This window comes from Cupressus sempervirens, chromosome 7, assembly GCF_028749045.1.
Source record: "Cupressus sempervirens isolate cs-2001-9-10 chromosome 7, ASM2874904v1, whole genome shotgun sequence".
Lineage (NCBI taxonomy): Eukaryota > Viridiplantae > Streptophyta > Pinopsida > Cupressales > Cupressaceae > Cupressus > Cupressus sempervirens.
In genome coordinates this window covers 621587681-621603178 of record NC_143124.1, presented here as the reverse complement: position 1 = coordinate 621603178, position 15498 = coordinate 621587681, and positions in this window count along the sequence as shown.

Below are 15498 nucleotides of genomic sequence, written 5' to 3'. Positions count from 1 at the left end.
ACTCTTCCTCTTTGACAACAATTCCAAAGACACTTAGCTTTCTTAACTTCAATCTCTTCATACATCTAATTTATGTAGATATTGCATGTTTGGCTAATTTCTGTCATCTCTCTATGACTGATTTATTATGTTGTACTAGACTATCTACCTTAAGCATTTCCCATAGTAGAGTTGTATAGAATCAAAGTGTAAGATATTTTGATTAGCACAATCGATACAATGAACCTTGACTCCTCAAGTAGCTTTTTTTAGGGGAATTACCCCTAATTTATCTCTGATATATTCATGAGAATCTTTAGGTAAGGCTTTTTTTAATATGCCAATAATTTTTTCTTTGGTGTGTACATATTCTAGCCTCACTTCTTTGTCTTGAACTAATTCCCTCAAGTAGTGATACTTGATATCAATGTGTTTTGTCTTAGTGTGCATCACCAGATTCCTAGAAATATTAATAGAAGTTTTTTTGTCACAATAGATAACCACTGGACCTATAATTTCTTCTTTCATACCTTCAGTAATGGCTTTATCCACATAATGTTTGAATATTTTACTATAGTTTCCACATACTGAGCTTCACTTGTAGATTGGGAAATACAATTATACTTCTTGCTTGGTCATGAAACCAATATTTTTCCTAGAATGAATGCACCTCTGCTAGTTCTTTTTCTATCATCAATATTTCTTACCCAATTTAAATAAGTGAATACCTTTAGTTCAAATCTATCACTTCTTTTGTAATACAATCCATATTCTTTTGTATATTTCAGATATATTATTATCCTTTTCACTACCATCATATGAATCTCCTTAGGATTTATTGAAAAGCTAGGAACTATCCCAACTACTAATGCAATATCAAGTTTACTATGAACAACATATTACAATTTTCCAATCATGGATCTATAAAGGTCTGGTTCACATTAGTAGATTCATCATTCTTAGATAGCGAATGTCCTATTGACATAGGTGTACTCACTGCTCTTGAATCTTCCATTCAAAAAGTATTTAGTATCTCCTTGATGTATTTGGATTGTGTAATAAAAATACCAAACTTCATTTGACATACTTGTAATCCAACAAAGAATTTGATTTCACCAAACAAAAACATTTCAAATTCCTTCTTCATTTCATTAGCAAATGATTTGCATAATGCTTCTCTTCCTCCAAATATAATATTGTCAACAAATATTTTAGATAGTGGTACTTCATTTTTCTTACCATTCTTCAAATATAGATTATTGTTATCATTTATCCTTTCAAAACCAATCTTCACCAAATAACTATGCAATCTTTCATATTGTGCTCTTGGGGCTTATTTTAATCCATAAAGAGCTTTGTTTAGTTTACATACCATGTTCTTCTTATCTAGATCTATAAATCCTTTAGGTAGATCAATATACACTTCTTCCTCAAGTATGCCATTCAAAAATGCAGATTTAAGATCTATTTGATATACCTTGAAATTCTTGTAGGCTGAATATGCAAGCAGAGTTTTGAATCCTTCAAGTCTTGCCATAGGAGCAAAAGTTTATACATAATCAACTCCTTCTTGAGCATATCCTTTGCATACTAGCCTTGCCTTTCTTCTTGTTACTTCTCTATTTTCATTGAGTTTGTTCCTAAAAACCCACTTTGTCATAATGAAATTTTTGTCTTTAGGTCTTGACACTAAAGTCCAAGTATTATTCTTCTCAATTTGTTTGATTTCCTTATTCATTGCCTAAATCCAATCTTCATTGTATAGAGAATCTTTCACTATTTTGAGCTCAAATTGACAAAGTAAGCATGTGTCATCTTTGAGTCTTTTTCTTATCATAACACTTGATTTAGCATCACCAATGATTTGTGCAGGTTTGTGATGTCTTCTCACATATCTTGCTAGCACAAGTAGTTTCCTTCTTTGTTCTTCTATAGATTCATCTTGGAAAATAATCTCTATCTCATTTTCTCTTCCTTGTTCAGGTTCTAGTCTATCTTTTGCATGCTCAACATTTTCTATCTAATGGTTGGCATTGCTTTTCTATGACTCGACATCTTCAATCTATTGCTTGGAACCCATTTTCTATTGCTTGGCAATTTCTTATACTATATCATTTCTTGTCTTCTGAGAGACCATAGCTTGATTTTCTTGATCATTAGGTGTTCTTGGAGTATCATCATCAATATAGATGAATGTATTCTAGTTTTTAGGTTCTTCTTTGTATGCAATGTCACTTCTTCCTCCAAACTCATCAATTTTCACATTTGCACTTTTCACAACTTTGTTAGTGTTAGAGCTCAAAAACTTGTAAGATTTACTCTTGGTGGAATATCCTAAGAATATACCTTCTTCACTCTTTCCATCAATTTTTCCATTCCTATTATATTTAGGTATATATTATCTACTTCCAAATATTTTTAAATATTTCACATTAGGAGTATATCCACACCATAGTTCAATAGGTGTAGAATTTGTACCTTTCTTAACTTGTACTCTATTTAGGGTATAGATAGCAGTACTAATAGCTTCTCTCCAATATTTATTTGATACACTCTTCTCCATCATCAATGTCCTTGTACAATCCATTATTGATCTATTTCTCCTATCAACTATCCCATTTTGAGGAGGGGTCCTTAGTGCTGACATCTATCTTTTAATTCCTCTATCATTGCATAATGTATTAAACTCATTTGAAATTAATTCACCACTTTTATCAAATCTCAAGCACTTCAGACTCTTCCCTGTTTCTTTTTCAACTCTAGCTAAATACCACTTGAATAACTAAAAACCATCAAATTTAGCTTAAAGAAAAATCAAAGTCATCATCCTAGAGTAATCATCAACAAATAGAATGAAATATTTATCTCCATATTAGCTTTGAACATCAATGGGTCCACATAGGTTAGAATGAACCAGTTCCAAAATATCATTAGAAGTGAATGTTTTGCTCTTAAAACTAGACTTGGTCTTTTTTCCCAGTTGACATTATTTACACATAGCATTGTTAGGCTTCTTTAGTTTAGGCAGTCCTCTTACTTTCTTCATTTTACTAATATCCACCAAATCATCAAAGTTTAGATGACATAACCTCTTGTGCCATAACCAAACATCTTCTTGTTGTGCAAACAAACATGTCTCATTAGATAAATCTAGATAGAAGAAGTTACCTCTTGTTTGATCACCACTTCCAACTAGCTTACCATCAATGTCATGTATCTTGGCCTTCCTATTATGAAATTCAACTCTATAACCTAATTTCTTCAGCTGTGAAATACTCAAAAAAATATAGTTAAGTCCTTCAACCCAACAAACATTGTCACATTTTATCTTGTTAGTTAGTTGAATAATCCCTTTACCTTTTACAACACATGGAATATCATTACCAAATTTAACACATCCACCTTTGTATGGACCAATATCCTCAAATTTGTCTTCATCACTAGTCATATGATTTGAACATCCACTATCAATTATCCATCTATCACTTTTGTTTACATATGAAACCAATGTAGTTTTCTCACATTCATCAAAATCTTCTTTCATAGCAACATAGAAAACTTCATCATCATTACTTTCATATTCATTATCAGTTTCTTCTTCAAAAATATAAAAAGATTTTTTACCTATGTCATATTTGTTTCTCTTGAAGTCTCAGTCATCTCTTCTTCCTTTGTACTTGCTTTCCTTCCTTTTATCCTTATCTTCTCTATCAGGACACCTAGAAAAAATATGACCTACTTTGTTACATGAAAAAATAGATAATAGGTAGTTTACCTTTGTATTTACCTTTTCCTCTTCCAAATTGTTTTGTGATAAGGACTTTAAGTTCATCAATCTCATCATTAGAATTGTCATTATCACTCTTTACATGTTTTCCTTTTCTTTTACTAATGACCAATTGTGACTTAAAGGAAGATTCAATAGTAGCAGGTGTGTAGTTATCAAAATTAGACATTTCAAAAGCAATAAGTCTACCAATTACACCTTCCAAGGTCAAAGTGTTAACTAGTGTACATCTCAATTCTTGAATTGCAAACACTCTAATAGCATAAATAGGGAGTACAATCCTCAATAGCTTTCTTATCACAGTTTCATCTTTGATTTCTCCATTTGCACCATAGATAGCATTAACAACTCCTTTAACTCTTGTGCAATATTATACTATATTCTCACCTTCCATCATCCTCATGTCATCACATTTACCTCTTAGGATCTCTGATTTGGCCCTCAAGACATTATCATCACCTCCATATACGGTTTTCAATTTGTCCCACATTTTCTTTGCACTATCACAATCTTTGAAGTCATCAAACTTGGTATAATGTAGGGTTGAGGCAATCTCCAACATTTCTTGGTTGTGTTCTTTCTTTTACTTTAGTTGATCAGTTGCTAGAGGAGCAGTTGTTACCTTCACATACTCATTTTCCACAAAATTGATATATGCAACCTCATCAAGGTTTTATATGTAGGAAAGTTCTCCTTGTTCAGCTTAGGTACATCTCTCTAGTGAGTCATGATCTTTGGCTTTAAAATCCTTCAAAATTTTCTTTGTAAGCATTGAGCTCTAATACCAATTATTAGAAATATTTTGAATAATTTGTGGGGTTTAATCAATTACTCAATGTCCTTAAGTACCATTTCAACAATTAAACATAAAACACTTACTATTCTTCTTATCCTATTGTTGCTCGGTCTCTAATGTATTCATAAACTTAAATTATTGTTCCAAGTTTAACATGCTTTGTTGAATATAAAATGTAAAGCATATAAAGCATTCAATGCAAGTTTGACACTAGGATTTTATGCGGAAACCCAATTTGGAAAATACTACCAACAATATGTCGCCAATTTTTCACTCTTTCGAAGTGAACTCTATTAGGAGCCAACCCTATTAAAGGTTATAATACACACTATTAAATATGACCTAGTTAGGGGATTTAATCACCCTATTAGGAGTGGCCTTGTCAAAGGACTTTGATCATTCCACTTAGAATGTCACCTTGTTAAAGGGTTTACATAGATGGTTAAGTCTTTCAAATGATAATTAGGTCAAGCTCTGTTAAAAGGATTTTAATACAAACTATGTACAATGATTAGAAAGAAAATAGTAGGGTTTCAATCTATATGATTATAAATCACTTTGCAAGTTTAGATCTTTGTTCAATTCAGGCATTGATTCACTAATAAGCTCTCCACAATCATGTATGATCTTGATTCGCTCAGCAATCCTTCAAGCAATTAGTCTTCCCCCTTCAACAACACTTAAGCCTTCTTTCTCAAATTTCACTTATCAATATCAGTAGCTTTTGCATAAGAAATATCCTTTAGCCTCACATTCACTCTCACACTTGTGTGTCTCTAATCTACCTTTCTTTGTATGCATCTCCCTCATATGCACCACCTTTGCACATGCACTCTCACTCTTTTGATTTGTCTCTATACCTCTTTAAATAGGCAATTCTTTATTTACCATTTTTCACAATCACCATAGATCTTAGAGTTCACAACTAGGTTCAACACAATTCATTGTATCTATCCATCTTCTTGATCTTCTTCCATAAACTTCTCTAGAATCCATCTATTAGGTCTTTACCTAATCGTCACCTTGAATTTAATTATCAAACTCATCAATATTATCTTCAACATGGTTTAATTAAAAGAAAATAACTAAGTCAAATGGGAATCATGATTTCCTCAAATTCATCTTCAATAGTGTTATTCAAGAATCACTAAGTTCTGGCACTCGATCATCATTTAGCACTAGGTCATCTCTTAACGCTTGGTCGCTATAAATATTTTTGGCTCAACATCGACTCTCTTTATCAATTGATATCGATGCTTAGTCAACAATAGGGTTTCTTGGCACTTAATGTGGCTCAGTTGACACTGGCATCACTTGGTATTCCTTTACCATTTACTCTACTGCTCAGCTTGGCTTAACTTTCTTGATATAAACAATCACTTTGTCTCATCAAAGTCTAACTAATCAAATGTCCATTGTAGCTTTCTTTTCATAACTCAACATTTCCTCTAGGTGCTATTGTTATGAGAAATCTCTCAAATTCTTTTCATTAATCAAATAGATAAGATATTTAGATTTAGTAGCAATATCTCTTATCAATAGATTTGACATCAATAAAAAAATAGTAGTTATTCCAATTGTAAGTTTTCAACAAATATATCACATAGCACCATCATTGTTACATGGTTTGGGACTATTTTCCATAGATGGCATCAAGGTCTCTTAGAAAAAAATTTTTGAATTGATGGAGTATGTCGAACCTTGTTACCATTAGAGTAGTTGGATGTGGATTGTTAGATATAAAAATAGTATGTGTAGATATGCACTCTCAACAAATTATATAAAATAAAAAGAGAATGCACAAAGTAAAAGATTAGTTATACACATTGATGGAAGGCCAAAAGTATTAGGTAATATTTTAAGTTTTATAAATAGTATGCAACTTGTGTCAACTATTAAGCAACCCAATTTCATATTTGAGGCAGACAAGGGAAATTGTGTATTTGTATGTGCAATAAAATCAATACATACAAGTGAAGAGATAATTGTTGATTAAAATTTGAATTTCACATATACAAACAAAGCCACTATCATGGCTGGGGGGTATGTATTATACACCATTTAAATCAACCTCTATTCATTGACTCCAATGCACCATTAAATTATTAAGGTTTTTTATAACATTTATACTAATATATATCACTCTCTTTGTAGTTGTAAGTTATTAGTATTGTTCAAGATAGGTGATTGTAATTAGCACTAGTTTTTTATAAATAATTAGATTTTTTTTTAAATATCTTGATGAATCTTTGTTAAAATAGGCCAAATACATTATGGATTAATAGCCACATAGATGTGATGATCATGATAATCCTCATGGGACTTCTTCTTCCCAACAAGTAAAACTCATTGTTATTTTTTATTATGTTTTTTTTTCTTCACTACTATTTTGGAGTAATTTTAGATATAGTGCTAATAATCTTATTCTGACAAACGAGTATTGATCAGAGTAAGGGAGATGAACATGTAGTCCTTGAGGAATCCATAGAGGAGGACCCATTCACTATTGATTTTGCATCAGCCCCTAATCCTATGGTTGTAGCTCAAAAGGCCCTCTCTAACATTTCATTAGAATTATAGCAATTGGGATCTCAACACCCTTAGACTCCTTTGTCAATGAGGAGAGGGATTGAATTGATGTAGCTAACTAAAATTTATCAACTAAGTATTAATTTAACTCTTAATTATAACAAGAGGTCAATAATTATTTGTATATTATACTCTTTTATTAATGTCATTAGCTAAAATATTGACATGTTGTTTTTATAGGTTTTTCTGACTGGTGATGTACCTCATGGCTCTAATGACGGTGCTTCAGGTGGTTCAACTAAGTTAAATGTTATATCCTCTACTTATGTTTTGTTGTATAAAAAAAATTATGCTCTAACAATCTTGTGCATGTTTTTTTATGCTATAACAATCTTATTCTTCAGCACTTGTTAATGATCCTATGCTAACACTTCCTGCAACAAGGAATAGAACACTAGATGTATTTTTTATTGTAATGTTGCTCTACATAATCATGGTGCTCTTTACTTATCCAGCCACATCTTGATAAAATAATTTTCTTTTGATCCATTTATATATGAATCTAATAGTTTTTTCTTCTTAAAAGGTGGCTATCCAAATCTCCACAATTAAAGGAAACTCTCATTGAGAGTATGATACACTATTTTGGCCCTTGTGCATTTCAAGAAATTATACTACTTGAGAAAGAAGGGCATAGTTTGGGTATATTAGAGACCACTATAGGGATACATTAGAAAATAGCCCTAACTACAAATGCCCCCCTTTTATTTCTACTATAGATTGGGAGAATCTTAAGTTGGATGGAGTGGAGAGATCTAAAAGGCATAAAGGATGTGAACTACCAACCAAGGAAAGAAGGTATGTGATATCACTAAGAATATAATTATATATGTACTAATTACTCTTTTTATTTATATGATCTAACATATTTTAGACTTTTCATAGATTTCTCAACACATCAATGGTAACAGATGCAAGAAAAAAAAAGCACGGAAAACACAATCTCGACTCTAGTGGTTATTCAAAACTTGTTGCATGAGTAGTAAGTATTAATAAATAAAAAATAATATATAAATATTTATAAATTTCAATCAAATTGGTTTTGATGAAACAATGTAATAAAATTTCTCAATACCAAAAAAAATGAAGGATGCAATGTTCAAAAGAAAACTCTCAGAAGAGGACAAGAAATTAGCCTACAAACATGGCTATGGATTTGTGGATTAAAGGTTATGAGCTAAAATGAGTGCACAAGATTCTACTGATGGATCCATTGTGGTATTTGAAATTGAATAATTGTATTTGATGTTAAATTTCAACATAAAGTGAGTATATTTATTTTAATTAAGCAAAAAACTTATAACAATGTGCATGACATTGGAATGTAGCCTAGTGGCAATCTTGGTACACCACTCAAACATAGTGAAGTTGTTGGTTGGATGTACATCATAGTGGTTGAGGTATACATTTGATGTTTTATTTTTTATTTTTTATTACAAGTAAACATCTTAAATTTAAATTGGTGTACTAAAAAAAATTTAATTATTTTGGATCATATTTAGATTAATGTAACATTTTGCATTGCAGTTGCAGAGGATGTAGATGCCACAATTCACGATGAGCACATTGAGGTTGAGGGTGCTAGGCAGGATGATGTGGCTGGATAAGGTAAAGAGCACCATGATTATGTTCTTGTAGAGCAACAAGGAATAGAGCATCACAATTTTTTACGATTAAGGTAAAGAGTAACAATCATAATAAAATGTTCTTAAATTAACTATTTTATTTGTTATTGTAGAGGACCCCCCTTTGCATCATGAGCAACAAAGAGGCACGCACAACATAGACCATGAGCAAAGCATAAAATAACTATTTGAGGGGGGCATGAATTTGATGACATGGATGTTCCTTTTCGAGACTACAGGTGCCATTCTAAAAAATTCACAATGAAGATCAAAAAATGATTGTTATTTAATGTGAAACTTAATTGATAATGATTGATTTTTATGTCTCAATAGACTTAATTATGTTCTAATGAATGTTCATGAATTATATAATGTGTTAATGAATTTTGAAAATTGTTGCATGTTAATAAATCTTATTTGTTTTTTATTAGATAAATAGGTTTTACAAGGAACCTGAAACCCAATAGTTAATACAAAAAAAGGCTGATAATAAGCATGAAAGCCTAGCCAAAAAAGTTTAAGTTCATAGGCTGATAATAAGCATTAAGCCCATCCAAAGGAAAGAGCTCTGAGAAAAGACCAGGAAAAAAGACAAGCAAAGCCATGGCCTAAAGCCAGAACAAAAAGCCAAAAGACAATGATAAACAAAAGAACAGGCGAGAGTTATTCCTCGTTCTTTCGCTCTAGATCCTGCATAACCTAAGTAGCCTCAAAGGCTAGTTCATTCTCCTCTGCTTCCATCTGTTGTGCCCTTTGGTTCCCCTGGTCCTGGTCAGGAATGGAGTTGTCATTTGTAGAGTCATCCTCTATTCTAGCCTCATCCCTGTCTTTACCATCCTCATCTTCGTGCATTTCTCTATCTCTGATCCAACCCATGAGAGAGATGATGTTGTTGTTAATGGAGCTTAACAAGGAGAACATATGATTTGCAAGGTTGTGATTGTATTTTTCTAGGTTGTGAATCCTTTTTTCTGCCAGACTAAGCCTGTCAGCCGAAGCTATCCTCCTGTTGGCATCCATCCCTTTCCTTGTTGCCTCAATATGTTTCACCTAATTGTTGACCTCCTCGAGCTCATGGAAAAGCCATTTGATTGATCTAAAATTATCAATCATACTGTTACAATCATTATTCAAGAGGTTCATCCCTATCTCCTTGGCTCTATCCAAAATAGCCACAATCGTCGGATCAATGAGTTCTTCCAGCCGCTGTTCTTCTTGATTATCCACGAGGATTTGGGGATTCATGGCCTCCCTGAAGATGCCCATCTTGGAATTCTTGACATTGAAGTTGATCCACGCTTTCCTCCTATCCTTATTCTGCACTTCCCCTTCCACATACCCATCTTTCTCCTCTATCTGCTCCTTGAGATGGAGATGGATAGGAGAAAGGGGCAGCACAGATGCCTCCTCAAATTGAGAGCGCACTTCCTCCAAACTCTCCCTCCTGCATTTCTTCCTTCCACCTTCCTCCTTAATTTGCTCCTGCGTCTCCTTAACCACCTCCTTAGACTCTAGTTCCTCCTCATCATCACTATCTCCCTCCTTTGCCTTCTTCGAAGGCTTATGCCCGAGATCCCTAGGGCTTTTTCTACTGGGGGTTATGGGGAGGGTGATTTTTTAGCAAGGTAAGTTGCTACTTTCCTCAAAGAAGAGATCCCTCCTTTCTTAGAGCTGAGGCTCTGAATATCATTCGAGTCAAAGGAGTAACTGGAACTACCAGAATCCACATTCTCTATCTGAGGAGGGGTGATGCTTATAGTCTAAGCTTTGAAGTGCTCGTGGATAAGCAGCAATAGCCCCTCGTGCAGAGCCGAGTTTGCGATGGGCTTCTTTTTGAAGCTATCCACTGCCTTGCTCATTGAGGTTAACAGATAATAAGGAAAGGAAATTTTGGCATTATTCTAAAAATGATTCAAAATGACAAAATGGTGGGTTTGAGCTCTATCAAACCTAGGGTCCAAAGTAATGTACTCGATAACAGCTTTTAAAACATACCTCCACCACTTCTTCATGGAGTTGGGGACATAGTAGGTGTCAATCTTTTTCAACACCTTCAATTCCTTCTCACTCTCCACAAAGTCCCTAACCACATTGACTGAGAGCTTCTTATCCCTGAAGAATTTAAAACCCTTGATAGGGATTTCTGTGATAGCTACAATCACCTCCTCTATTATCCGGAAGTAGATACCATTCACCTTCACCCTGCCATCCTTCCAGGACCCCACCATGCTTTTGGTCACCTCCTGATTGAATCCATGCAGCTTGATGATATAATTGGTAACCCCACCCACTTCAAGCTTTTCCCACACTTTAGGCCTACTTCTCCATTTCTCAAAATACCCCACCGGCTCCTTTCTACATCTCTCGCCAACCATTTCTGCACACTGCACACCCACTTTACTCATGTGATCTTCACTCTATGACTGAAATGGACCTCTGAGAGTAAGCAAAGAACAAAGAAAAATAACCTTGCTATTGCCCCAGAAGCGATTGCAATAAACAACCCACAAAGCATGTCGATTAATCAATAATGGATTACTGCATTTACAATTTCTCATGCTTCTATTATGAAAAGTACCCTTATTTCTTAACCCCTTCATATTCAAAATTAAAGCTTGATTTTCTTCGTACTTCCTTGGATTTTATCCAAGTCGATCAGACTTTTGACGTCCGTCGGCAAACAATTTCTGGGAAGCCAAGTCATTTTTTGGTCTGTGCTGACCCCTATATTCACAAATCTGTCGGCAATCAGGTTTGCTTCCCAAAAAGTATGGGTGATATGGATTCTATTAAATTTGGCAAGGGTCTCTCTAGTATCATCAATGAGATTTGCAATCATCCAAGATGGATACGAATTGCCATTGATGCACTTTATAATGTTATTCGAATGGTATCATATCATAATTAATGAATGTTACATTTTAATAATGGATGAAAGAATAAATGAATGATGCTAGATGTTAAAGGGGAATTTAGATTATTACTTTTTTTTCTTTTTTTTTTGGGGGGGGAGGGAGGGGGATAAGCTTCCATCTTCACATGGTTAGCCCTGTTTAGTAGAGAATACTTTTATATTGATTTTTTTGTTTTTATTTGGGGGGTGGAGGGGGGATAAGCTTCCAACTTCACATGGTTGGCCCTGTTTAGTAGAGAATACTAAAGTATTCTCAAAAAAAAGTGAAGTTCAATATGGTTGTTCCTTATCTAGGGTTTCAAATGTACCTAAACACTTTCCACTGATTCTTGCAGTAACACAAAGATTACAAAGGAGACCAAGTACACATTTGTGTGTGATGTCACTATTGATGAACTCATTGTTAAAATTCCTCTAGCTTTAACATTGTTATAAGGTACTATTATCATTATTGATTTTACTAAATATGCCAAAACCTTTTAGTTTGTATCATTCATTCTAAGAAAAAAAAAATTTGGTGATTCCAATAGTCTTAGATAATTTTTTGCACTTTGTAATGATTATCTATATATTAACATGACATAGCTCATCAATGAAGGTTGGAGAAAAATAAGGGAGCATAAGTAGGACACAAAGAGAGGCCCTCATTGTGTCTTACAATCAAAATTGGGTGGTTTTCAAGTGAAAGCAAAAGTTAATTTTTTTCCTTTGAAATGTTGCTCCAAGTTGCAAACAATAGATGCATTTCCCCTCCCAAACTCATTTTTGACCAATAATTTGATTATTACAAATCTACCAAAATACATTCTTTTGACACTCCTCTTTCTACACATTTTGCACTTCACTATTGGGCCTTATATATTTCAGGTATATACATAATTTTGTTAAACAAATTAGTAATATTTCATTTTGTATATACATGGATTTTTTATGTATATTTAGTAATAAAATTTACATGGCGTAGTGGTAGTAGTAGTAGTACTAACTATACCATACAAAGGTAGACTAAACTATCATCATAAATAATAACTAGGCCTAGGCATGTTCATGCCCATCATATGATCATATACAAGACAATCCAAATAATTTGTTATTGATCTTAGATACAGGCCCTCAAATTCCTTTATGTTCCCCTATGATCTAATTCTACATTCATGTACTTTATACCATTACTAATAATACAAAATAATAAAAGTTATCTTTAATATACTATAAGTTGATACAAGAACTCACTACATTTGCAACTTATTTGAGCCCTAGTTTTCACTCTGCCCTCCTCTTTCCCATTTCTCAAATTATTAGTTGCGTTAAGAAATAACTAAAGTTGGCACTGATGCCAATTTTGCAATTAAAAATAAATCCAATCAATCAGATTCTTACAAAAAATTTATTATTAGTTGAAAGCTTCCTTGTATCAAAGGGATTTTAATAACGTTCATGAGATAAAAAAATTCTAAGAGACTGTAGAGTTACACTCTTAAGTTAAGTCTATGTTCATTTTCATTTCTTTGTTGGAACTCCTACCATAATCTTATCTTCCCTAATTTTATTGTGCATGTTTTCAATCTTCAAAATGGTATCATATAGAGCCTAGTTTGTAATTGGGGAAAATTTTCCATTGAAGTTTCATATGTTTTATGAACTTTTTATACACTCATCACTTTTTATATTTTAACTTTTCAAATAATCCTCCTAATGGAATCTATATAGATTTTGACATATTGGAATTGTACAATCTTTTGGCTTCTAATTTGATAGAATTTAAACAACCTTTTAAAAGATGAGAATACCTAGGAGTTAGCTAAAAACCATAATGGGTATTTCTAAGAAACAAAATAAAAGGACAAACTAACAAGACTTTGTGATGTCTTCTCCTTTTTTAACTCCACAAAATTCGAGTGGGTATACCTAGGGAATTACTCTCTTTCACTTTAAAATTCAAATATCAATGTGAATTCCCCTATAGTAGATGATTTTGGCCTTAATCCTCTAATTATAGGACTGTAAGAGAGATGATAAATGGCTAATCCATCAAACCCTAAAACTTCATGAATCAAATATACATGCTTACTTTTCAAATCTTCAACAATAAAACATAAAGGCATTGATTTATAATATATTTATACCATATAGACATTCCAAATTGTATCAACTACAATGGATGACCAGTGCCTTATCTATTGGGCTATTATCTCACAAGAAATTGATATTTACTTATCAGATCTATCTTAACACTTTGTGAAAAGAATATCAATATTCATTTCCAGATCTCATTCTTATCAAAATATTCATTAAGAACCAAATAATTCTTTCAAATTACATCAAGCATTTACATAACCCATTTTAGATTATAAGTAGAATGTAAACTAAAATATAATTCAAAATGAATTACAACTAAGACTTATCAAGCTTTCTATTAAATCGTGATACAATGAGTGTTAAGTGTTCCATTTATTCTCATGAGTGATGGATTCATGTTGAATCACTACTCATGAAACATGGGTCAATGAGTTCAACTCAAAAATCACACAGTTAAATCCTAATAGCAATATCACAATTTGACTTGTTGTGGAAATTATCTCCTACTTTTCTATTAAATCTCTAAGAATTAAATGGTAACAAAAGAAGAGACAAGATCTAAAATGTATAGCCAACTTTCTATATCTTTGTATTATTTTCTTTGAAATGTATACAATTCAATGCCAATTTCCATAAGAGAAAACTCAATTAGATTGGCTATTGTTAACTCTTCTCATTCTATCTTTAAAAAAATACATATATAGTATATGGATTGACTCAAGAATGAACAAAACTCTATTCGAACAAATGAATCTTGAACCCTCCTCTAGCCTTGGGAACTCATTTATATGGTATGAGTTGCAACAAGCTTCAGGCTTAGAGAGAAAAGGTCAACAATCGTAGAGAAAAACCAAAGATTACGCAAAAAGAAAAATATCATTGTCTTCATTGTATGAGAGAATAGAAAAAATTAGTGGCATTTTTCTCGATAAAAAAGTAGCTCTTTCATCCACTGCTTTGGGCTGGGGCCTCTTTTGTTTTGTTTTTTTCTTGTTCCTCGATAAAATTTGATGATTATTCTTTATCTTTTTCTCTTCTTCAGATTATGGGACCACCTTTTCTTCTTGTCCTCTGCTCAAATCTAATTCTCTTGTGTCTATAGTAGGAAACCGGTTGTCTCTTTCCTCACCCACCTCTGATGTCTTATCTTTAACTTCGTAAGTTGGTTGTGGGCTCATCTTATCTAGTTCTACCTTGTTACCTAAATGGCCTTGTTAAAAATTTCCCTTTCCTCAGTGGGTGTGGATTTTTTCATTGATTTATCATTAGATGCCACCTATAAAGGATTTGAGGCTAAAGAATTTTCTACCATTCACTTATTAAAAATGATGTCATCTGGCTAGTTGAAACTAGGGATTTCTTTTTCTCTCTTCAAAAAATTCTTTCCCAATTTCTTTATTTCTTCAAAATCTTGTTGGAAAGAACCAAAAAATATTTGTACATCAACCAATTCCTTAACAATATTAGTAAACCAAATATAGTTTTCTTTATTAATGAAAGCATTCGTCCCGATGCTCATTATTACTTTCAATTCAATTCCCCATTCCTTATTATCTTTAATGTTATTAAGTCCCTTCAACACATGAGGAAAGAGATCAAAAAATTTACTAAATAGTTAGAGAAACATGTTCTTAACTTTCTTTGTAATATATCTCTTTTAAAATAAAAATCTAGTAGGTCACTTGCTTGATCATATGTTTTCTCAATCTGATCATCAATTTTGTCAATG